Source organism: Mastigoproctus giganteus, chromosome 4 (assembly GCF_048544385.1).
Source record: "Mastigoproctus giganteus isolate SK-2022 chromosome 4, ASM4854438v1, whole genome shotgun sequence".
NCBI lineage: Eukaryota > Metazoa > Arthropoda > Arachnida > Uropygi > Thelyphonidae > Mastigoproctus > Mastigoproctus giganteus.
In genome coordinates this window covers 153,185,901-153,210,590 of record NC_143578.1, presented here as the reverse complement: position 1 = coordinate 153,210,590, position 24,690 = coordinate 153,185,901, and positions in this window count along the sequence as shown.

Below are 24,690 nucleotides of genomic sequence, written 5' to 3'. Positions count from 1 at the left end.
TCCTTGAATGCTTCCCATTTAGAATTTGCTGTTGGTAACATAATTGGTTGGTCCCACTGTATAGAATATAAAAAATTTTCTGAATTTTTCTCTGTAGTCACCTTTGTGAAAGCAAAAACCCTTCCCTTTACTGACTGGAGATTTGGATGCAAGCCAACTGCCATAAGCAACATTCTTATCTTGAAAAGCTTAATGTATTTGTTGGAAAATCAAGGTTTAGATAAAGATGAAACTTTAAAGTGGAGTATGGAATAAAGAATTTCATCCCTACAAGAATAATTTCACTGACATGATCTGAACAAACACTGATATCAGAAGATTTAAAACAATAATAAATCTCCACACTCATTTCCTGGGATACTACTATGACCAGGGATCCCGGAGAGGGCGATTCTTTTGCGTATTTTCATTTAATTTGATTGGAATATTCCAGATCTCTGTAAGTAATAAATTTTCATTCTTTGTCCTCTACTGTATAACACGAAAGCCTTAACTGAGTCTATGTATATGCCAGTGAGCAGTGTGGCAGTCTAGCGTACCATGTGATGTTTAAAGCGTTGTTGGTGATGCAGCTGCGGTTTCCCCCAATGTCTATGGTGATTTGGGGGGGGGACTGTAGCTGCATCATGTCTGTCAGTTTTGTATCAACCTGTTCACAGAAGTGAACTGTGCAGTCAGTGATGTATGCAACTGTAATATGCTATGTTGGACTGGGAATTTTTTATCCACTAAGAGTGATAAGTGGCACAGCAGAATGTGGTACATCCAGTAATGTATTGTCCCTTGTACAATACATCCAGTAATGTATTGTACAAGGGACAGAAGGTTGTAACTCATGAACGTCTAAGTTGCCAACCAGTAAGTGTAGATTGAAAGCATATCCCTGTTGATGGTTTGACTGATGGGTAGGTTGTGTAAAGATTTTCCCATTTTAGAGAGAAAAACAGATTGCAAGGTAGGTGATTTAAGTTATCCTTTGAGTTTCACTGAATAGTTTACTGGAATAATCTCTATGGGTAGGTGTAAGGGAAGTTCGATGGCTTCAACATAGAGACTTCATCCTTGAGACTGTCACAGATATTCTCTCAGATACGCCAAGCTGTGCTTGCTACCCGGAAGTCTAAAATGCTGATGGAACTGATATTCGGGTGACATTCAAATCAAGTGGACCTAATTTCAGTGAAGTCCGGTCGGTCTGTGACAGCCAAATCCTTTGCTTGACTTGTTAGTAACCCTGAGTATAAACCCCATGTGCAAGTCCTGAAACACAGCACCTAACACACTGTGGGTGACTATCCAGGTGCAATCCAATGTAAACAAAGGTCGAGGTGGGGGCACCCACACCACACGGAGGAATGCTGCCCCTCTGTGTTACCAGGCAATACTAGGTAATAGATAACGCTTGTCAACCAGTGCAATGTCACTACTTTGCTTATTGGCAGCTTGAAGTGGTGGAACCCATGTTTAGTCTCCAGAGCAAAGCTCTAGTAAACCCTCCCCATCTCTTCCATCATGCAATATGATTGATGTCTTTTGAGGTTATGATGGACATCATGGCGAAATCCAACCTTCCTTACATTTCAAGGGTACAGCTCTAAAACGGTGTTCACAGGCTGGGCGCTAGGTACATGGGACTGAACCTATTGGTAACTCTGTAGGAGGCTTCTGGATCATCTGGTGTATAATTCTGCTGCCTTTACTCTACCAGATAGTGACTGGAGGGAGTCCGAGTAGTGTATATGCAGGGGACATTGTTGAGGCCGCATTATGCCAAGGATCTGGGTACATTCTTACCATGTTCAAATCAAACGGGACTATGAAGCCCAATAAGTCCTATTATTATTATAATAATCTTAAATTATAGGTGAAAACCTCATACCTTTGAGTAGGACTGTTAATCTCTCAACACTCAATTGCGAATGATTATAATATGAATTTACCCCCCCCCCCCCGTGTATTGTCATAAATGAATCAAGTTAAAATTACTATTAATTAAAATAATCATGCATTCAACTCTCACATCACGTCAAGGGAATCGGAAAGAATCACGGAAAGACGGCATCCACCAACCTCCAAAAACCAACCAACACCACAAGCCATCATGAGAATTGAAAAACAATTGTTGCAAAATTCTAAAAACGATCACACTAATAAATTAATTCACACGAAAGTTAAACTTGTTTTTCAATTCTCATGATGGCTTGTGGTGTTGGTTGGTTTTTGGAGGTTGGTGGCCGCTGTCTTTCCGTGATTCTGTCCGATTCCCTTGACATGATATGAGAGTTGAATACATGCTTATTTTAATTAATAGTTATTTTAACTTGAAATGTTAGAAAATTTATTCATTCCCACTTTTCTTTCTGATTTATTTCCCATCTTTCACTATATTTCTGAATGTTGAATTGCAGTATTTTTCAATTTTGATAAGGTCATATTTCTTAATAATGAAAGTTCTGTTTAATGAATTTTTTCAAGTGAACGATCAATTTTTTTATATAGAAATCTGACTGTATTTTCAAATTTTAATGTAGCATTATTATTAATTTGTGGGGAAAAAAAAGGTTGTAGAAAAACTGAGTTTTTGCAAAATAAGACAAGAGAAACTCTTTGTCACCAACTATATTACAATAGCAAGCTGGAGAACGATCAAACTGAGTAATAAAAAGACAGATTCACTGTCATAAATACAGTGTTGGCAGCTATGCAAGAGTAACAAACACTTAACATTCATTCAGAATATTCACACCAAGAGAATAATCATTACTAACAAAAATGTTGACATAGTAATCTAATTACTACTCAAAATCAAACGAAATGATTTAAAACCTCTTGATTATGCTCAACTCTGCTAACTAATCATCATTGAAACATTTTTGTCACCTATGTGGTGACAAAAATGGGCCCTGTCGGTATCACAGCAGCAGCAACAACAACTTTCCATCTCACACAATAGGAGTCATCTCTGTGATAGTATAGTGAATTCACCACTTGTCACTCGTTAGGAAGGTCTGGGGTCAAGTACTGTCATAAATGAGCAATTTCTAAAATAACTCTTTATTCATGGCTGTAGTTAGCCATGACTGGAGGTAGAGGGATAGGTTTTCAATCATGAGTTAGTGCAGGTTTTTCACCTGCACTAACTCATGCAAAATATGTAAATTAGCCAATGAACACACCCTTGTATGGAAATAATTCACAATGGCAATATTGCCTAAGCTGCTAATGTGCCTAAAAACTAGTAGCAAGAGTCTACTATAGCTACTAGTAGCATATTCTTTCTGATGTTTACAGGTTTATGAGCAATGATGACAAAAATGGACAGGTAGCTCAGAGCATGGGCCTTAACTCTACTGAACATCTGTGGAACAAATCAGTGTGCTGGATTTACACTACTTCTATTGAAATGCAATTGAGCGGCAGCCTGGAAAGCAAGGCAATGGGAATTTCCAGGACGGTAGGAGTCATAGTGGAACAAGTAAATACATGGGCTGTGTTAGGGTAACTAACAGTAGAAACAGGTGCATGTATACTTGCATGTACACCAATGCTAGGAGTATAGTTAATAAATTCGATGAGCTTGAAGTGCTAGTCAAGACATCAAAGGCAGATATTGTTGGGATTAGGATTAGCATTAGTAGAGCCATTTGATGCAAGAAAGCAAGCTTATGCAGCATCAGCCAAAAAAAAAAAAAAAAACCCCACTTCCAATTCCCCCCTCTGTTTTGTTCGAAATACCTGTCCAGCTGAACCTTAAACTTATTTAGGCTATCAACTTGAACGACAAGGGATGGAAGTCTGTCCCACCAACCAACCACCCACTGACTAAAGGCAAATTTCTGCACATCTATCCTAAATCTGTCTTTCCTCAATTGGAATTTATGCCCTCTCAGGTGATTATTCTGAGCAAGAGGAAGAATCCCATAAGCATTGAGCATGCTCAAACCATTCAAAACTTTATACAACTCTACCAGATCACCTCGCTGGTGCCGAACGGGCAAGCCGGGTGGGCAAAGTGCCTACCTGGCAACCTAAAGGCACGGGTTCGGATGCCGCCTCAGGCTTGGACCAAAGTACTGCAAAAACCTTGAGAGGTGCATTATAGCCACAGAAGCCAATGCACCAATAACTAGGGGGGGGGGGAAATGTCGCTGGTGCCTAGTCTCCAGACACTGTCATTAGCAAAACTTAAGCCTTTCTTCATAAGAGCACCCCTTTGTTTCATTCACTAATTTTGTTGCCCTTCTCTGTACTCGTTCCAGCAGCTCTTATACAAGGGAATAATAACCTCCTTATCCCTGCTAGAAAAATTCCTAGATATCACTGACAATACACCATGAGCTACTCTTGCAGCCCATCTGAACTGCTCAGAGAACTGCATATCTGCCTGCACAATCACCCCCTAGGTCCCTTTCATTCTCTACCAATATCACTGTAGTACCACAGAGTTGATACGTTGCTCTGGGGTTGCTGTTTCCCATATGTAGTAATTTACATTTGTCAATGTTAAACTTCATTTGCCACCTATCAGTCCATCTGCTCAACCTATCCAGATCCTGTTGGAGCAGCATAGTGTCAGTAGTGTCCTTGACAACCCTGCCAACCTTCGAATCATCTGCAAACTTGGACATTAAGCTTGATATACCATCATCAATATCATTTATAAATACAGAAAACAATAATGGACCCAACACTGAACCCTGAGGGACTCCACTAATAACATTAGTCCATGATGAGCAGTGTCCACTGATTACCACTCTCTGTCTTCTCCCCTTTAACAACCCCTTTATCCATAGCAGCAATTTGCCTCCAAAGCCACACTGCTCCAATTTGTGCAGCAGTCTTCCATGTGCAACAGTATCAAAAGCCTTTCTAAAATCCAAGTATATAATATCGAAGTTATTCCCTGCATCAAATTCTTTTGTGACTGCATCATAGTATCCAATCAAATTGGTCAGGCAAGACTTCCCCTTAACAGAACCATGCTGTGTCCAAGCTATAACTGAAGTCTTGTCTAGATAATCCTGCAGTGCTTCTTTAACCAGTGCCTCCATTAATTTTCTGGAACAGAAGGTAAACTCACAGGTCTATAATTACTTGTGTCAGCCTTTGATCCTCCTTTGTGAATTGGGGTCACACTTGCACATCTACAGTCTGTGGGTACCTCCTCTGAGTTCAAGGAATCTCTCATATGGCTAAGGGTTTGCTTACTTCCTTTGCTGCCTCCTTTAATATAACTGGATAGATCCCATCCACTCCAGGTGCCTTTCTTGTGTTTATCTTCAACAATTTCTCCTCCACTTTACTCTCAAAGTTGAATACACCTCTGGCATTCCCATCGCTGAATAACTGCTCATGTGTGAATGTCGATGCAAAATATTCATTTAGTTTGTTAGCTACCTGAGCAGGATTATCAACAGTTGACCCATCGATATCAAGTGGAACAATCTGATTCATCCCCTTCCTTCTAGAGTTTACATAAGTAAAGAACTCTTTGCTGTTTTTCTTTGCATCCCTTGCCAAGGATTTCTCGTAATCTGCCTTCGCCTGCCTAACCTCCTTTGTAACTTGGGTACAGATCAACTTGTATCAATCATAGGCTTTAGTGGCACGTGTTAATTTGTATGTATTCCATGCATTTTACTTCTCTGTCATATGTCTCATTAATTCATCTGACATCCATTTAAGCCTAAACCTTGAACAATATTTCTTAGTTGGTATGTAAAGCCTAGTAGCTTCCAAGATAAGTTCTTTGAATGCTTCCCATTTTGAATTTGCTGTTGGTAACGTCATCAGTTGGTCCCACTGTATAGAATTTAAATACTGTCTCAGTCCATCATAGTAGCCTTTACGAAAGAAATAACCCTTCCCTTTACCCCCAAATGGTAGTTACCTCTTTGAGTAAATCCCCCTTCAGCACACTGTGATCACTGCCACCTAGTGGTTCCTTTATCTGCAGATTCTAAATGCATGAAGAATCACTACTGATAATCAAATCTAGAGTATTACTCCCTCTAGTTGCCTCCCTTACATGCTGATGTAGAAAACAATCATCCAATAAATCCACAAAAGCCTTGCTAGTGTGTGAGTGACCAGCCCCCAAATTCCAGTCAATATCTGGGAAATTAAAATCCCCCATTATAAGACTCTCTGATGTACTGGCCCACTCTATTTTCCTGTACAGTTTCTTACTATACTCATCAGAGTGGTGCCTCCGTAGCCAGGTGGGAAGGAGCAGCAGTGCGTAGCACATGTTTCTTGATTAGACCGGGGTTCGAGCCCGTCACCACCAAATACGGAGGATGCGGAAAGGTCAGGAAATGACCACCGCATATCCCGGAGCAATATGGCCTTAGTTGCTAATGCTCCTAAAAAAAACCAAATAACAACAACAACTCATCAGAGTCATTAGGCCTATAGCACTATCCTACTCTCAATTTTGATCTCTCAATGCTTACGTCACAACAAACTGACGACACTGCACTGTCCAGCGATGTCGACTGGCTTCACTTCCTTGGAGTTTATGTGTTTCTTAACTAATAGCATAACCCCTCCTCCCTTCCTATCCTCTATATCCTTTCTGTAGACGTTGTACTCCCCAAATTCAAGTTCTGCATCCCTTATATCTGTGTGACACCACTTCTCTGATATCCCAACAATATCTGCCTTTGATGTTTTGAGCAATACTTCAAATTCATGAAATTTATTTACTAAACTCCTAGCACTGGTGTGCACGCAAGTATACATGCACCTGTTTCTATTCTTAGCTACCTAACACAACCCATGTGTTTACTTGCACAGCAATGACTCCCAGCAGTCTCTGAAATATCCTGCATCTTGTTTTTCAGGTTTCTGCTCATTCCAATAGAAGCAGTGCAAGAATCACTTTCACCTCTGCGTGGCTACTGCTAATCTATTAGTCTTTGTATCCCCCCCAAGCTAGCAGTGTTCTGACCCACCTAATACTGCCTCGATAGCATCAGCAATTATTCTTGCACCCTTTCTATTTAAGTGTATCCCATCCCTGTAGAAGCAGTCTCTCCTGTTAACAAATACAGTCTAGGCTGAAAAAAAATTCTACCCCTTGAGCCTTGCACAATCTTTCCAGGGCCAAATTGATCGACAAGGCTCTCATCATATACTCCCTCCTATCGTGTCTGGGCAGAATTGCAGACACTTTCAAATTCAACCATAATTCAGGGCTTTTTTTCAACAGTGACACCTGTACTTGTTAAGTAATTCTGCCGGTCTCCTACTCTTGATATCATTAGTGCCAACGTGTCACCAACTATATCACCTTTTCTGCCCTTAAAAGATGACATCCGCTCTACAACGTCATCAACCTTAGCCCCTGGTGAGCACATACCCTGGTCCTGTTCCACCTATCCTTTTTACAAAGCATGTTCCCCGTTTTCCTGACAATAGAGTCATCAACAACTACTAGTTCCTGTGGGACCAGTGCATTCTGCCTTGGGGGTTGCCGCTGTCAGATATATCAGGGATATCATAGATATGGTGTAACACAGACATAAGCAGTGCAGAACTGGAATTTGGGGAGTACAATGTGTACAGAAAGGATAGACAGGACAGGAAGAGAGGAGGGGTTACGCTGTTAGTTAAGAAACACATAAAATCTAATGAAGTGCATCCAGTTAATGTTGGTGGACAATGCAATGTTGAGTCTGTTTGGTGTGACATAAGCACTGGGAAAGGAAAATTAGAGTAGGTGTGTGTTATAGGCCTGATGAACCTGATGAGTATAATGAGCAATTGTGCAGAGAAATAGAGAGGGTCAGTAAATTAGAGTGTCTTATTATGGGGGATTTTAATTTCCTGGATATTGACTACAATTTGTGGGTTGGTCACTCACACACTAGCATGGCTTTTGTGGATTTATTGGTTGATTGTTTTCTACAGCAGCATGTTCGAATGGCAACTAGAGGGGGTAATACTCTTGATCTGATTATCAGTAGTGATTCTTGATGCATGAAGAATCTGCAGATAAAGGAACCACAAGAATCTGCAGATAAAGGTGGCAGTGATCACAGTGTGCTGAAGTGGGATTTACTCAAAGAAGTAACTACCATCAGGGGAAAAGGGAAGGATTTTTGCTTTCGTAAAGGTGACTATGGTGGTCTGAGACAGTATTTAAATTCTATTCGGTGGAACCAACTGATGTGTTACCAACAGCAAATTCAAAATGGGAAGCATTAAAAGAATTAATCTTGGAAGCTACTAGGCTTTTCATACCAACAAAGAAATACTGTTCAAGATTTAGGCCTAAATTGATGTCAAATGCACTAATTATACATGTGACAGAGAAGAAAATGCATGGGATACATATAAATTAACATATGTCAGAGAAGAAAAATGGATGGTATACAAATTAACATGTGACACAGAAGCCTATGATAGATATAAGCTGATCTGTAACCAAGCTACAAAGGAGGTTAGGCAGGCGAAGGCTGATTACGAGAAATCTTTGGCAAAGGATGCAAAGAAAAACAGCAAAGAGTTATTTATTTATGTAAACTCTAAAAGGAAGAGGATGAATCAGATTGGTCCATTTGATATCAATGGTTCAACTGTTGATGATTCTACTCAGATAGCTAACAAACTAAATGAATATTTTGCATCGATATTCACACATGAGCAGTTATTCAGGGAGGGGAATGCCACAGGTATATTAAACTCTGGTAGTAAGCTATATAATCCTGTAATAACTCAGAGTAAAGTGGAGGAGAAATTGTTGAAGATAAACACAAGAAAGGCACTTGGGGTGGATGGAATCTATCCAGTTATATTAAAGGAGGCAGCAAAGGAAGTAAGCAAACCCTTAGCCATAATTATGAGAGCTTCCCTGGACTCAGGGGGTACCCATGGACTGGAGATGTGCAAATGTGGTCCCAATCCAGAAAGAAAGATCAAAGGGAGACACAGGCAATTACAGACCTGTTAGTTTAACTTCTGTTCCAGGGAAATTAATGGAGGTACTGGTTAAAGAAGCACTTTTTTTTTTTTTTTTTTTGGTAGTTTGGCGCATTGGCTTCTGTGGCCATAATGCACCTCCCAAGGTTTTTGCAGTACTTTGATCCAAGCCCGAGCCGGGATTCGAACCCGCGACCTTTGGGTTGCTAGGCAGGCACTTTACCCACCCGGCTAGCCCGTTCAGCTAAAGAAGCACTGCAGGATCATCTAGACAAGACTTAAGTTATAGCTCAGACACAGCATGGGTTTGTTAAGGGGAAGTCTTGTCTGACTGATTTGATTGGATATTACGATGTAGTCACAAAGGAACTGGATGCAAAGAATAACTTTGAGATCATATATTTGGATCTTAGAAAAGAATTTGATACTGTTGCACACGGAAGACTGCTGCACAAATTGGAGCAGTGTGGCACTGGAGACAAATTGCTGCTATGGATAAAGGGATGGTTGAGTGAGAGAAGACAGAGTGGTAATCAATGGACACTGCTCTTCATGGACTAATGTTATTTGTGGAGTCCCTCAGGGTTCAGCGTTGGGTCCATTGTTGTTTTCTGTATTTATAAATGATATTGATGATGGTATGTCTGGGTTAATGTCCAAGTTTTCAGACGATACGAAGGTTGGCAGGGTTGTTAATGACGGTACACTGCTGCAAGAGGATCTAGAAAAGTTGAGCAGATGGGCTGAGAGGTGGCAAATGAAGTTTAACATTGACAAATGTAAAGTACTACATATGGGAAGCAGTAATCCCAGAGTAATGTATCAACTCTGTGGTACCACAGAGTTGATACATTACTCTGACAGTGGTAGAGAATGAAATGGACTTGGGGGTAATTGTGCAGGCAGATACGAAGTTTTCTGAACGGTGCAGATGGACTGCAAGAGTAGCTCATGGTGTCTTGTCAATAATATACAGGAATTTTTCTAGCAGGGATAAGGAGGTGATTATCCCCTTGTATAAGGCAATGGTCAGGCCACACCTTGAGTACTGTATACAGGTCTGGAGGCCTGATTTTAAGAAGGATGTAGAGCTGTTGGAACGAGTACAGAGAAGGGCAACAAGATTAGTGAATGGAACAAAGGGTTGCTCTTACAAAGAAAGGCTTAAGTTTTGCAAATTACAGTGTCTGGAGACTAGGCACCTACGAGGTGATCTGATTGAGGTGTATAAAGCCTTGAATGGTTTGGGCATGCTCAGTGCAGATGGGAAGCTTCCTCTTGGTCAGAATAATCGCCTGAGAGGGCATAAATTCAAATTGAGAAAAGACGGTGGTAGGACAGATGTGCGGAAGTTTGCCTTTAGCCAGCAAATAGTTGATTGCTGGAACAAACTTCCATCTGCTGTTGTAGAAGTTGATAGCTTAAACTTGACAAACATTTGGAGCGAGTGGATGGGTGAAATAAGGGTTTTTTTTTTTTTTTTTTTTCTGGCTGATGCTATATAAGCTTGCTTTCTTGCATCATGTGCCTTTGCTAATGCTAATGAAACTGTGGTCAATACGGTCTTCTTTCAAACTAACTCTGACAGCTACTTTGCTGGAGAAATGAAGGTGAATTTTTTAATAAGCTCTACCAGAAAATGGTATAAAGTAGGTTCATGAGTATTGCAGAGCCATCTTTGGCCTGAATGCAGGCTCTAATATGATGGGTCTACTATTTTGTGTTACTTTACTTTTTTGAATTAATTATCCCCTTGAAAACCTGCAATTTAATAAACATACTTTAAGAAGTGTAACAGTTTCAGTGGCTATTGATAGAATTCTTAAACTAATTTTTCTCTAATATAACTTTAGTTCAGTCAACTCAATATGATGAATTTAATTATTACTATGCAAAACTAAACATACCATCCAGAAGTAGTGGCTCACAAAAGTATTTCACACTTAAGTAGTACTTTATACCAGCCAATCCAAAGCAGGCAACCATACCTATTACAGATAATATATATATCCCTATATTCTAAACAAATAAATAAACAAAGAAAATATTAATAATATATAGAAATATAAAATATAATTTAATTAATTATATACCAAATGAAAGTAAATTCTATAATAAAAAAAATGAACTTTATAAAATAAAAAGGGAAAAGGTGAATTGTATTATTTCATTTTTGTTTTGAGTTCACTTCTGCTACAAAAACATGATTATGCTAAAATGACAAAAAAATAAAATGGCAGGCAAATTTATATGGTAGAGGTGATATGAAAATACTGAACTTTTCTGAACCCTTGATACATATCACAAAAAGACATACAAAAAAACTTGAGTGACCTAATAGATATTTTCTCCACAGAGCTTCAAAATTTTGAAGATTAGATAGAATATAAAATTAATTATATGACAGCAAAAAGATTAATATTTTGACATATAAATTTACAAGTGACATTACTTAAGTAAAAAAAAAAAGTAAAAAATTTGGCAGATCGACTGTATTTTAGCAGTCAGCAGCTTGAATCCTGGTCTACTCAAAGACCGTGTGCTACTGCACATGTTCTTTAAGTAGACCGGACATGTACATGCTCTTCGGCTACAGAGGCCTACTTAAATAATATCTCCTTAAATGGCATCCCATTTAATAAGAATCATAAACAAACACATTAATTACAGAATTCTATAATAACTTATAGTTCCTGTACATTTAGCTTTCAGTTCTAAACCAGAGTTATCAGAACACAACTTGGCAAAAAAGGTGTGTGTGTGTGTGTGTGTGTGTGTGTGTGAGAGAGAGAGAGTATTCCACTCCACTACTTAAATGTGAAAATGATTACATCCTTCTAATAACTAGCAGTGTTCCTTTAAATTAAGGAATTAATTTCTATAGTTGTACAGTTATATATGAAAGGATTAAAAAATCAGTTATAAGAAAGTTATATTAAAATTAAAAAATATATATATATATTAAAAAAGTACAGTTATAGGAAAGGATTAAGAAAACAAAACACTACTAAAATCACATTACATATTTTAAAATGAATTTTGGATATAGCAAATTTTAAAACACTGGAAAAACCATGCATAAAAAACTAAAAATAAAAAAAGGTAAGAAAATAACTATGCATGAAATGATAAAAGAAACAATTTTTTTCTTAGAAAATTCTTCATTCTTAATTTTCATAATTGAATCACACATGGAAGATTAGTAGTAACAGTAGTTGTAACCTGGAGAAAACACTCAGAAGAGCTCACTCCTGATTGGTCACAAGTATAACTGAACTTTGCTTAATTTCCAGATGACAGAAAATTCTATGGAGGATTCTGACATTTAACATCTGCCTGTCTTCTAATTTAAATTTAATATTACCAGGGATTGCATAGTGTGTAATTTATAATTATCAGTTAATTTAATTAAAATCCTGGCAGTGTTTAGCTTAGGTTTCTGCATAAACTGACGGCTCTGTTAAACACATGTTTTGAATACTGTAATTATGGTAATGCACATATGTGTTTGACATACTGGAGTAGCGATATCTCGTAGTACATTTATTTCACTGGGTAATCTTTCTAACAGTTTATCAAGTATAATATATTATTGAAGTTTTTTTTTGTATTCTTCAAATTTTGAAATTCTTGAATTTAAAATTCTCAAAAAAGGAGGCTATATATGGAAAATGCAAAAAAAAAAAAAAAAGCATATATATATATATATATATATATATAAAATAAATAAATCTGCAGCCACTATTCCAATCCATTACAAGTTGGAGGCCTTCTCAACAAGTCATGTTGAGGGAAATGGACCATAATGGAGTCCCTCAGGGTTCAGTATTGGGTCCATTGTTGTTTTCTGTATTTATAAATGATACTGATGATGGTATATCAAGCTTAATGTTCAAGTTTGCAGACAATACAAAGGTTGGCAGGGTTGTTAAGGCCACTACTGATGCTATGCTGCTGCAACAGGATCTGGAAGGTTGAGCAGATGGGTTGAGAGGTGGCAAATGAAGTTTAACATTGAGAAATGTAAAATACTACATATGGGAAACAGTGACCCCAGAGCAACGTATCAACTCTGTGGTACTACACTGACAGTGGTTGAGAATAAAAAGGACCTGGGGGTAATTGTGCAGGCAAATATGAAGTTTTCTGAGCAGTGCAGACAGGCTGAGAGAGTCTTGGCTCATGGTGTCTTGTCAATGATATACAGGAATTTTTCTAGCAGGGATAAGGAGGTGATTATTCCCTTGTATAAGGGAATAATCACCTCCTTATCCTATGGTCAGGCCACACCTTGTGTACTGTAATCTGGAGGCCTCATTTCAAGAAGGATGTAGAGCTACTGGAACAAGTACAGAGAAGGGAAACAAGATTAATGAATGGAACAAAAGGTTGATTTTACGAAGAAAGGCTTAAATTTTGCAAATTACAGTGTCTGGAGACTAGGCACCTGTGAGGTGATCTGATTGAGATGTATAAAGCCTTGAATGGTTTGAGCATGCTCAATGCCGATGGGATTCTTCCTCTTGCTCAGAATAATCACCTGAGGGGGCATAAATTCAAATTGAGGAAAGACAGATGTGCGGAAATTTGCCTTTAACCAGCGGGTAGTTGGTTGGTGGAACAGACTTTCATCCCTTGTTGCAGAAGTTGATAGCCTAAATAAATTTAAGGCTCAGCTGGACAGGTATTTCGAATGAACGGAGGGGTGAAATGGGAGTGGGTTTTTTTTTTTTTTTTTGGCTGATGCTGCATAAGCTTGCTTTCTTGCATCATATGCCTCTACTAATGCTAATGCTAATAATTTGCCATGCTAGTCTGGTGTGGGTTGGCAGGTTGACCATATTTAGCAGTCAGAAGCTTGAACCCTGGTCTACTCGAAAAGTTGCACTCTCACTACTGACCACTCGGTTAGAAAGGCTTTATATATACATTTAATCCTAATCTTATCAAAAATAACTTTCATTAACATTTATAAATTTATTATTTAATATCAAAATGATCCTTTAATATATAAATTTGCCATTTATCCAACATTAACATAGAGTTGTGAAAACCTAAAAATTAAATAAAATACGAGAGTTATTCAACAAAGAATTGCCCTGACCTAGCTGCAGAGGTGCTAGCCTGTTGATTCTTGGCACAGGTCTTAATCCTTTTCTACATAGTTACCATGCATATTTACGCATTTTTACCATTGATGGATGAGGCTATGGATACCATTTTTGTAGAAGTGGTTAGGTTGGTCTTTGAACCATGACTCTGCTGCAGAAATGAGTGTCTTGTCATCAGGGAAGTGGGTCCCCCAAAGAAATGATTTGGGGAAAGGAGAGAAGAAGTCCGATGGTGCAAGATCAGGCTGGATGGGGCAGTATTTCATAACCACAAGTGGCCGCTTATGTTTTTGCAATTTCATAAGTGTGAACTGGGGCACTGTCTTGAAGCATTCTCACACCTTTGGACAGCATGCCACACCTATATGTTTTGATTTTCTTCCGTAATTTTGTGAGTAAGTTAGCATAATAGGCACCTGTAATTGTTCTATCTTTCGACAGGTAATCAGTCATCATTACACCTTTCTCATCCCAAAACATTGTCAGCAAGAACTTTCCTGCTGATGCTTGGACCCTTGCTTTCTTGGAGGGAGTGGGGAACCATGATGTCGCCATTCCATGGACTGTTTTTTACTTTCAGGGTTGCAATGGTGTATCCAACTTTCATCCTGAGTGATTAGACAAGAGAAAAAGTCTTCCTCATTTTTTTGGCAGAGGGCTAACAACTCGTGATTTCTGTTGTCGATCAGCCTTCTGGAAACCAGTCAATAATCGGAAAATCCATCTTTCACTCAATTTCCATAAATGGAGTTGGTCATGAAGGACTGTTTCAACAGAGCCCACACTAATCTTCACCTCCTGGGACAATTCACACACAGATATCCGGCGATCTTCCATGATTAACGACTCCACTTTCCTGATCATGCTGTCCTCAATGGCTGAATGGGGACGACCTGGAATGGGCTCAGATTCTAAAAACAAATTAAGACACAGGGCTGAAATTTTACACCTTTAGTACAGAGATATGTATGATGCTACACACAAAATATCATGACTCTGCGATATGTGGAAATAGGTGAGGGCGATTCTTTATTGAACCACCCTCATAATTATGACTGCTGCCATGCCAGTAAATTGGTCAGATGGTTTATATGAGCTAGCATGATTATATAAGTATAGTAATTTATATGAGTAGTAGTAATTTAACTTTCATTATCATTTTTAATTATAATTTTTAATTATAATTTTAAAACAATCCTGATTTAAACTTATTCAAACTACCCACTTCCAAAACACCAGATGGAAGTCTATACCAACAATCAATTATTCTCTGCCAGAAAGCAAATTTTAACAATCACCAAACTTTTTCAATTTAAATTTACACAGTGTGCCAATTAAATAACGAGACTAATGCTACTACAAAAAAAAAAAAAAAAAAAAAAAAAAAACAGAATAACACTAATGGCAAAGTAAGATTGTATATTTTTGAAGTAATCACCTCCGATGCGTACAACTGTTTACATCTTTTATACAAGTTTTGAAAACACTTCTGGTACCACTTTCAGCTGGTCAGTCGGTCACTGCAGCCTGGATGTCCTTTATCATCCCGCATCACATTCCTTTTGTGGCTGTTTTGATTTTGGGGAACAAAAAGTAATCTGTAGGAGCCAAATCCAAAGAATATGGGGGTGTTCGATGACTGGAATCGATTTTTTTTTTCAAAAATTGCTTGATGTTGATGGCAAAAAGTGTGCATGCATTGTCATGCAACAACAACCAATTTTTTGGTTGAACATTTCGAGTCTCACCCGATGAATTTGATCCTACAACCTCTTCAACACGTCCTCATAGAACATTTTCATGACTGTTGTCCCTTGAGGCACAAATTCTTGATGGATAATGCCTTTGATATTGAAGAAGATGATCAACATGGTTTTCACACACGATTTTTCTGACGGGGAGAGGACGGTGAATGCCATTCTGAACTCTGACGTTTTGTCTCAGGATCATATTGAAATACCCAACTCTCATCACCGATAATGATTCTACGCTAAAATGTTGGGTTGTTGTCAACATGCGCCATTAAATCAATACAACGCTCTACTCTCTTTTCTCATTGCTCGAAACTCAACGAATGTGGTACAAAATGGGAACAAATTTTTCTCTTACTTAGATCTTTTAGAATTTCTCTTACTCAGATCTTCTTTTAGAATTTCTTGTACAGATTCCTTATTGCTACCGATCATCTCAGCAAGCAACCTCATTGAAATTGATCTGTCTTCAGTCACAATTTTTCTAACCTTTGTGACAATCTCCGGTGTTATCAGATATTGGTCAGTCAGGTCAGGGATCGTCCTCTAACGACTCATATCCTTTACAAATACGAGAAAACCATTCAAACACTCTTGGTTGAGACAAACATTCATCAGCATAAACTTTTTTTAAATTGTCAAACGTTTCTGTAGCACTTTTTCCTAATTTACAATAAAATTTGATAACTGCTCTTTGCTAGATTTTCAATTTTCTGACGACATGCACAAAACTATTATTACTCTTTTTACCATAAATCATGAACTACTAACTGGACAAGTTTCAACTCGCACTTGCTGTAAAGAGCACACTCTAGCAGATCTAATCATGTACTATTTTGGCTTCTTATGTTACTACTAAATGCAGAGCGCATGCAGTCTCATTATTTAATTGGCACACTGTGTATGTTCCCTTAGGTGTGGTCATCCAAAAAATAATTAGAATGGTATCAGCATTTAGTTCATTAAACCCATTTAGAGCCTTAATGAATGACATTAAACACTTCAATCAAATCTCCTCACAGGTACCTAATTTCTAAAATGCTGGAATTTACAAAAATTACAAAATAAGTCTTTCTGGGTCTTTTGTGCCCTTGACAAATCTCATTGCTTTCTCTAACCATTCTAACTGGTTACATCCTTCGTAAAATAAGGCTTCCAAATCAGTAGGTTGTACTTAAGATGCAGCCTAACCATTGCCTTATACAACAGGATATTCACCTTTGTCCCTGCTGGGAAAATTCTGCATGGACATTTCCTCTATGACCTGTTTAAGCAACCTGTCTGCACTGCTAAGAGAACTTTGAATTGGACTGTACAATTACTCACTAGTTATTTTTCATTCTCTGCTATCTTGGCTGTGGCGCTATCAATTACATATCAGTTATATCTGGTTGATATATAATACTGGGATTACTGCCACCCAAATGTAACACCTAACATTTACAATAATTAAAACTCAAATCCCACTTTTCAGCCCATCTATCTAATCTATATAAGTTGTTGTTACATTTACACAGCCTGATTACTTTAACCACTAATTCAACCTCTGTATCATCAGAAAAATTAGACATTCTTCCATTAATTTCATTAATAAATCCTGTAAATAAACAATAAGATGCATAACACTGAACACTTAGGGAATCCATTATAATAATATTAGTAAATGAAGAGCAATGGCTGTTAATCACCTTTGTCTCCTGTCACCCAAGCATCGCTTTATCCATAGCAATATCTTACTCCTAATGCCACACTTCTCTACTTTGTACAGCAGCTCTTCATTTAAAACAGGAACAAAAGCATTACTGAAATCTAAGTATCAAATTTTTGGTTTTTTTTGTTTTTTTTGCATCCAAATCCTTTGACTACCTCACAGCAGCTCATCAGGTTCAACAGACAAGTGCTCCCCTTAACAAGTCCATCCTGTGAATTGTACATGGTAGAACAATATATGCAAACAATATGTATAAACATATTGTTTGTATATTCATATCTATGTAACTGTTTGGATATACCTACATACTTGTTATTTCATAATTTAATTACAAATTGTTTCAGGTAAGATCTGGTGAATTATTGAAACATATTCATCATCATGCTCTGAAGGTAAAAATCATCCCAACAAATTTTACTGTGTATGTGTATGGGGGAGGGGCTCTTTTCATAACAAAATCACAAGCAGTTATGATGCATATTTGCAAAATTTACCAGTTATAATTTGGCAGTCTTCTCGCTGACCAGAATATGGCATACATACCAGATGTTATTTGTACCACTTGTTCAAATGGGTTACATGACTTGTGAAACAAAGGGAAAAAGTCAATGCCATTTGCTATACCTATGACATGAGAGAACCAAAAGATCATGATTGTGATGATACTGATATTATCAGGAGTTGATATTATGAAAACTTTCTGTGAAAAAAATAATAATAAAATGAAAACATATTCTGAAATCAGTGTACAAAACTGGTTTGGAGAAATGTATTTACATCTATGACCAAAGAAAAAAAAAGTTTCATTTCGTTGAACAGTTTAACTGGAACTATATCAGAAAATGCAAGCAGAGTGATTAGCTAAAAATGGACATCATTCAGATTAATACTTAGACCGCACATATTTGTGAAATAAATTAGTTATTGGGAACTTCGATCGTTTTTAGATAAGTTTGTTCTATTAGTTTGACTATTCATGTTACATTCAGTAGATCAATATAAGAATAAATATACAGAGAGTTGACATGTATGAATTAATGCAATTTTTGGTTATAGAATTAGCATCAGTAGAGGCACAAGATGCAAGAAAAGCAGCTTCTTAAGCTATCAAACTTCCACGACAAATGGAAGTTTGTTCCCACAATCAAACACCCACTAATATAGGCAAATTTCTGCATATCTATTCTACAACTGTCTCAATTTGAATTTATGTCCACTCGGGTGTGCAATCTGAGCAAGAAGGATCCCATGAGCATTGAGCTTCCTGAAAGGTTAAAGCAAAGGAAGTAAACAAACCATTCAATAAGATCACCTAGCACATATACATCTCAATAAGATCACCTAGCAGGTGCCTAGTCTCCAGATGCTGCAATTTGCAGAACATAAGCATTTCTTGGTAAGGGTAACCCTTTGTTCCCCCCCTCACCAATTTCACTGCCCTTCTCTGTACTTCTTCCAGCAGCTCTACATCCTTCCTAGGTGTGGCCTGACCATTGCCTTCCACAAAGGAATAATCACCTCCTTTTCCCTGCTAGCAAAATCCATGTACATCACTGACAAGACATCATGAGCTACTCTAGCAGACTGTCTGTTCTGCTCAAAAAACTTCATATCTGACTGCACAATTACCTCCAGGTATTTTTCACTCTCCACTACTCTGAATGTGGTACTGCACGGTTGGTATGTTAATCTGAGGTTACTGCTACCCATATGCAGTACTTTGCAAACTTAATCTTGATGGATAATGTACACTACTGCAACTTTTCTGGATCCTGTTGCAGTAGTGTACTGTCATTAAGAACCCTGCCAACCTTCTTATCATCTGCAAACTCGGACATTAAGCATGGTATATCTTCATCAATATCATTGATAAATATAGAAAACAACAATGGGCCCAACCGAACACTGTTGGACTCCACTAATAACATTAGTTGATGAAGAACAGTGTCCATTAATTAATACTCTCTGTCTTCTCCCACTCAACCATCCTTTTACCCACAGCAGCAACTTGCCCTTAATGCCATACTGCTCCAATTTTTACAGCAGTCTTCCATGTGCAACAGTACCAAAAGCTTTCCTGAAATCTATGTATGTGATAACAAAATTATTTTCTGCACCCAGTTCCTTTGTAACTGCATCATAGTATCCAATCAAATTCGTCAGACAAGACTTCCCCCTAACAAACCTATGCTGTGTCTGAACTTTAACTGCAGTTCTATCTAGATGATCCTGCAATACTTCTTTAACCAGTGACTCCATTATTTTCCCAGGAATAGAAGTTAAACTAACAGGTCAGTAATTACTCGTGTCACCCTTAGATCCCCTTTGTCAATTGGGAATACATTGCACATCTCTAGTCCAAGGGGACCTTCCCTGAGTCCAAGGATGTTCTCATAATTATGGCTAATGGTTTGTTTACTTCCTTTCCTGCCTCCTATAATATAAATGGATAGATCCCATCCACACTAGTTGAGTTTCTTATGTTTAACTTCAACAATTTCTCTCCAGGTTACTCTCAGTTATAACAAAATCATTTAGCTCCCTGTTAGAGTTTAATAAACTTATGGCCTCTACTTCCCCACAGAATTCCTCATGAGTGAATGTAGATGCAAAATACTCATTCAGTTTGTCCAATATCTAAGTAGGATCAGCAACAGTCGAACCATCAATATCAAGTAGACCAATCTGATTCATCCCCTTCCTACTAGAATTTACACAAGTAAAGAAGTCTTTGTGGTTTTTCTTTGTATCCTTTGCCAAAGATTTCTTGTAATATGCCATCACTTGCTTAACCATTTTTGTGACTTGATTACCGACTAGCTTATATCTACCATAGGCTTCTGTGTTGCCTGATAATTTATATGCATCCCATGAATTTTTCTTCTCTGCTACGAGTCTCATTAGTTCATCTGACATTCATTTAGGCAGTATTGAACAGTATTTCCTAGTATGTATGAAAAGCCTAACAGCTTCCAAAATTAATTTCTTGAATACTTCCCATTTAGAATTTGCTGTCAGTAACATTATGTTGGTCCCACTGTATAGAATTTAAAAACTATCTGAGACCACTGTAGTCACCTTTACGTTGCAAAAACCCTTCCCTTTACCCCTTGATGGTAGTTACATCTTTGAGTAAATCCCACATCAGTATACTGTGATCAAGTTGCTGACAAAGTGAATGAATATTCTGCATCTACATTCACACATGAGGAATTCTTTGTAGAATATAATGCCAGAAGTTTATCAAGCTGTAACAGGAGCTAAATGATTTTATAATAACTGACAGTTATTATAAAAGAGAAATTACTGAAGTATAAGTATAAGAGAAATTGTTGAAATTAAACATTAAGAAATGCACCTGGGATGGATGGGATCTATCCAGTTATAATAAATGAGGCAGTAAAGGAAATAAACAAACCCCATAGCCATAATTATGTGAGCATCCTTGGGTTCAGGGAATTTCCCAGCAGACTGGATATGTGCAAATGTATCCCCAATTAACAACAACAGATTAAAGGGTGACATGAGTGATTATAGACTTGTTAGTTTAACTTCTGTTCCAGGGAAAATAATGGATTCATTGGTAAAAGAAGCAATGCAAGATCATCTAGGCAAGGCCATAATTGTACTTCAAATGCAGAATAGGTTCGTTAAGGGGAGGTCTTGTTTGACCAATTTGATTGGTTTCTACAATATGGTTACAAAGGAACTGGATGCAAAAAATAATTTTGATATCATATACTTGGATTTCAGGAAAGCTTTTGATACTGTTGCACATAAGACTGCTGTACAAATTGGAGCAGCATGGCATTAAATTACTACTATCAATAAAGGGATGGTTGAGTACGAGAAGACAGAATGGTGATCAGTCGACATTGCTCCACATGGATTAATGTTATTAGCGGAGTCCCCCAGGGTTGTTTTTGGTGTTCTGCCCATTTTTGTTTTTTTTCTATATTTATCAATGATACTGATGAAGGTGTATCAGGCTTAATGTCAAGTTTGCAGATGATAGAATGGTTGGCAGGATGGTTAATGAAAGTATTTGCAGTATGCTACTGCAACAGGATCTAGAAAAGTTAGGCAGATGTGCTGAGAAATGGTATTTGAAGTTTAACATCAATAAATTCAAAGTACTGCATATAGGTAGCAGTAATCCCAGCGTAATGTACCAACACTTGCCTCTGTAACTGAGTGGCCAAGAGTGGGAGTGCTATAGCATATGCTCTTTGAGCAGACCGGATTCAAGCCCATGACTGCTAAATACGGTTGATCTGCAACCCGCACTGGACCAGCGTGGCAGCTTATATGGTCAAATCCTTCAACATGAATCGTTGAAGAGGCTTAAATGAAAAAGACCTGGGGGTAATTATACAGTCATATGAATTTCTCTGAGCAATGCAGACAAGCAGCTCATAAGGTATATCATTTGTCTATGATATACAGAAATTCTGCTAGCAGGGATAAGGAAGTGATTATCCCATTGTATAAGGCAATGGTCAGGCCACATCTTGAGTACAGCATACAGGTCCGGAGGCCTCATTTTAGGAAGGATGTGGAGCTGCTGGAATGAATGCAGAGAGGGGCAATGAGATTGGTGAAGGGAAAAAAGGGGTTCTCATTCCAGTGAAGTGGAAAACAAATGACCAGTCAGTCTGAACTCATGACCTAGTGTGCAATACAGGTTCATTTAGATAGAAACAGAATTTTCAAATGAAACACAGAATAGAATTTCAAATGAAACACAGAATTTTGTCAAGGGAACATCATGTTTAAATAACATGGTTAGCTATTTTAACAGATTCACTCGTGAACATGATGCAGGAAATAATTTCAACATTGTTTACTTGAATTTGACAAACGCATTTGACTCAGCTCCTCATGAAAAGTTTACTGTACAAGCTTCAACCTGCTAGAATCAGGAAGAGAAAATTCTTAGATGCACACAAGATGGTTACAGAACAAGAGGCAGAGGGATGTGAATAATAGTTATTCTTCAGATTAGGCTAAGGTAAGAAGTGGGGTTCCCCAAGGATCAATTTCTGGAACCACTCTTGTTTTGATTTTCTTAAATGGTATTGATGAAGGGATAGAAGCTATGTCAAAATTTGCAGATGACATAAAGATCAGAAGAGTAGCTAATGATCAGCACCAAGCGGAACTTCTGCAGGACAACTTAGATGGATTTCAGAGAAGGTCAAAAAAGTGTCAACTATGTTTTAAGGCAGTAAAATGCAGTCCTACATTTGGGGAATAGCAACTACAAAATAACTTATATGCTTGACACAACTGAACTAAAAACACTTGAGGATGAAAGAGATTTGGGAATTATGATGCGGGTATGAAGTTTCTTAAAGCAGCACAGGCAGGAAGGCCCAGTGTCCTATCAATGATTAATTCTGCATATTCTTGTAGAAATAAGGTCATAATTCCACTGTATAATGCAATTCAATGTTTGATTATATTTATTCCAACAGTGTCGATCTACTGGATCTTATGTTATTCATCTTTGGGCAAATTCGATGGAAATGTTTAATGAAAATCAAGTAGATGCTCTTGACTGTGTTTTGCATAAAGGTCTCATAAATAAGATGCCATCTTACAGATTGTGAACAATTTTTTGCAACTGGTATCCAGTTTCCTCTGTGACCACTCTGCAGGTGACGGTGGATACTTCTCTATCTGCTAACTTTTTCACTAATGTGATGTTTCCCAAGGTTCAGTTCTTTCTTCCATTCTTTTCTTCTTATATATTCATGACTTCTTCCACTGACTGGAAGAATATAGTACATCATCAGAAAAACTATAGATTGCCTTTCATTCTACCTTTACAATTTGAGAAACCTTGTCCAGCACAAACAGCTTGAACTTCTAGAATATCCACCACTAATTCCTCATTTGCTGCTCCTATGCTCATCTTCAACAACAATCAGATTTCTAAACAAGTTCTTATACCTCTATTTTCGATTATCCTGACTTCTAATCTCTTGGCATAAGCGTGTCAAAAATATTACTTCACTGAATCAAAAAAATGTCTGTTTTAATTTTTGCTCTTCACATTAGGCAGCTGCCTCAAAACTTCTCTCAATCTTCTAAACTCCATTCAAAAAGGACAGTCAGGTAAATTAATGATCCATCTCTTACAAAGTCTCTCCACTCCATCCCACAGACAATCAGGTTCTGCTACATGCCTTTTCTATAGTTACTTCCATGGGTACTATTCGTTTGAAATGGCATCTTATTTCTCCCCACCCTCTTCATAAACAGTCCAAATGCATGCTGCAACCAGTCAACGTCCAAGTCCAAACTCATGGAACCAAGTTTTCCTCTTCCTCACTTATTCTTTCTACTTCTAATTTCTGGAACAACAGTTTCCTCTCACGTATTTCCCAAAACTTGCAATTTACAGAAATTGAAATCTAATATCATCCTGTGTCTTCTGTCTTCCACGTCTTAACCTGGCATGATATTGTGTGCTAAAGGTTCTAATCCCTTTCCTGTTTGGAGTTTTCACAAAAAAAAATAAAACCCTTGAATAATTTTTATGCTAATGCAAGGTACTGATGCCCTCAATATAAATTATTTTTGATACAAATTACTGTAGACTGTAATTTTCATGAAACACATGTTATGGGAGATTGTTCCACAAAACATAAGATAAATGAAGAATAAGAAAAGTTAGTTCTGTGAGTTTGGAGTTAGCATTAGCATTAGCATTAGCAGAGGCATATGATGCAAGAAAGCAAGCTTATTCAGCATCAGCCAAAAAAAAAAAAAAAAAAAAAAAAAAACACACACCACTCCCATTTCACCCCTCCGTTCGTTCGAAATACCTGTCCAGTTGAGCTTTAAATTTGTTTAGGCTATCAACTTCAACAACAAGTGATGGAAGTCGGTTCCACCAACCAACCACCCGCTGGCCAAAGGCAAATTTCCGCACATCTATCCGACATCCGTCCTTCCTCAATTTGAATTTATGCCCTCTGAGCTGATTATTCTGAGCAAGATGAAGAATCTCATTGGCATTGAGCATGCTCAAACCATTCAAAGCCTTATACACCTCTATCAGATCACCTCTCCGGTGCCTAGTCTCCAGACTCTGTAATTTGCAAAACTTAAGCCTTTCTTCGTAACAGCAACCCTTTGTTCCATTCACTAATCTTGTTGCCCTTCTCTGTACCCGTTCCAGCAG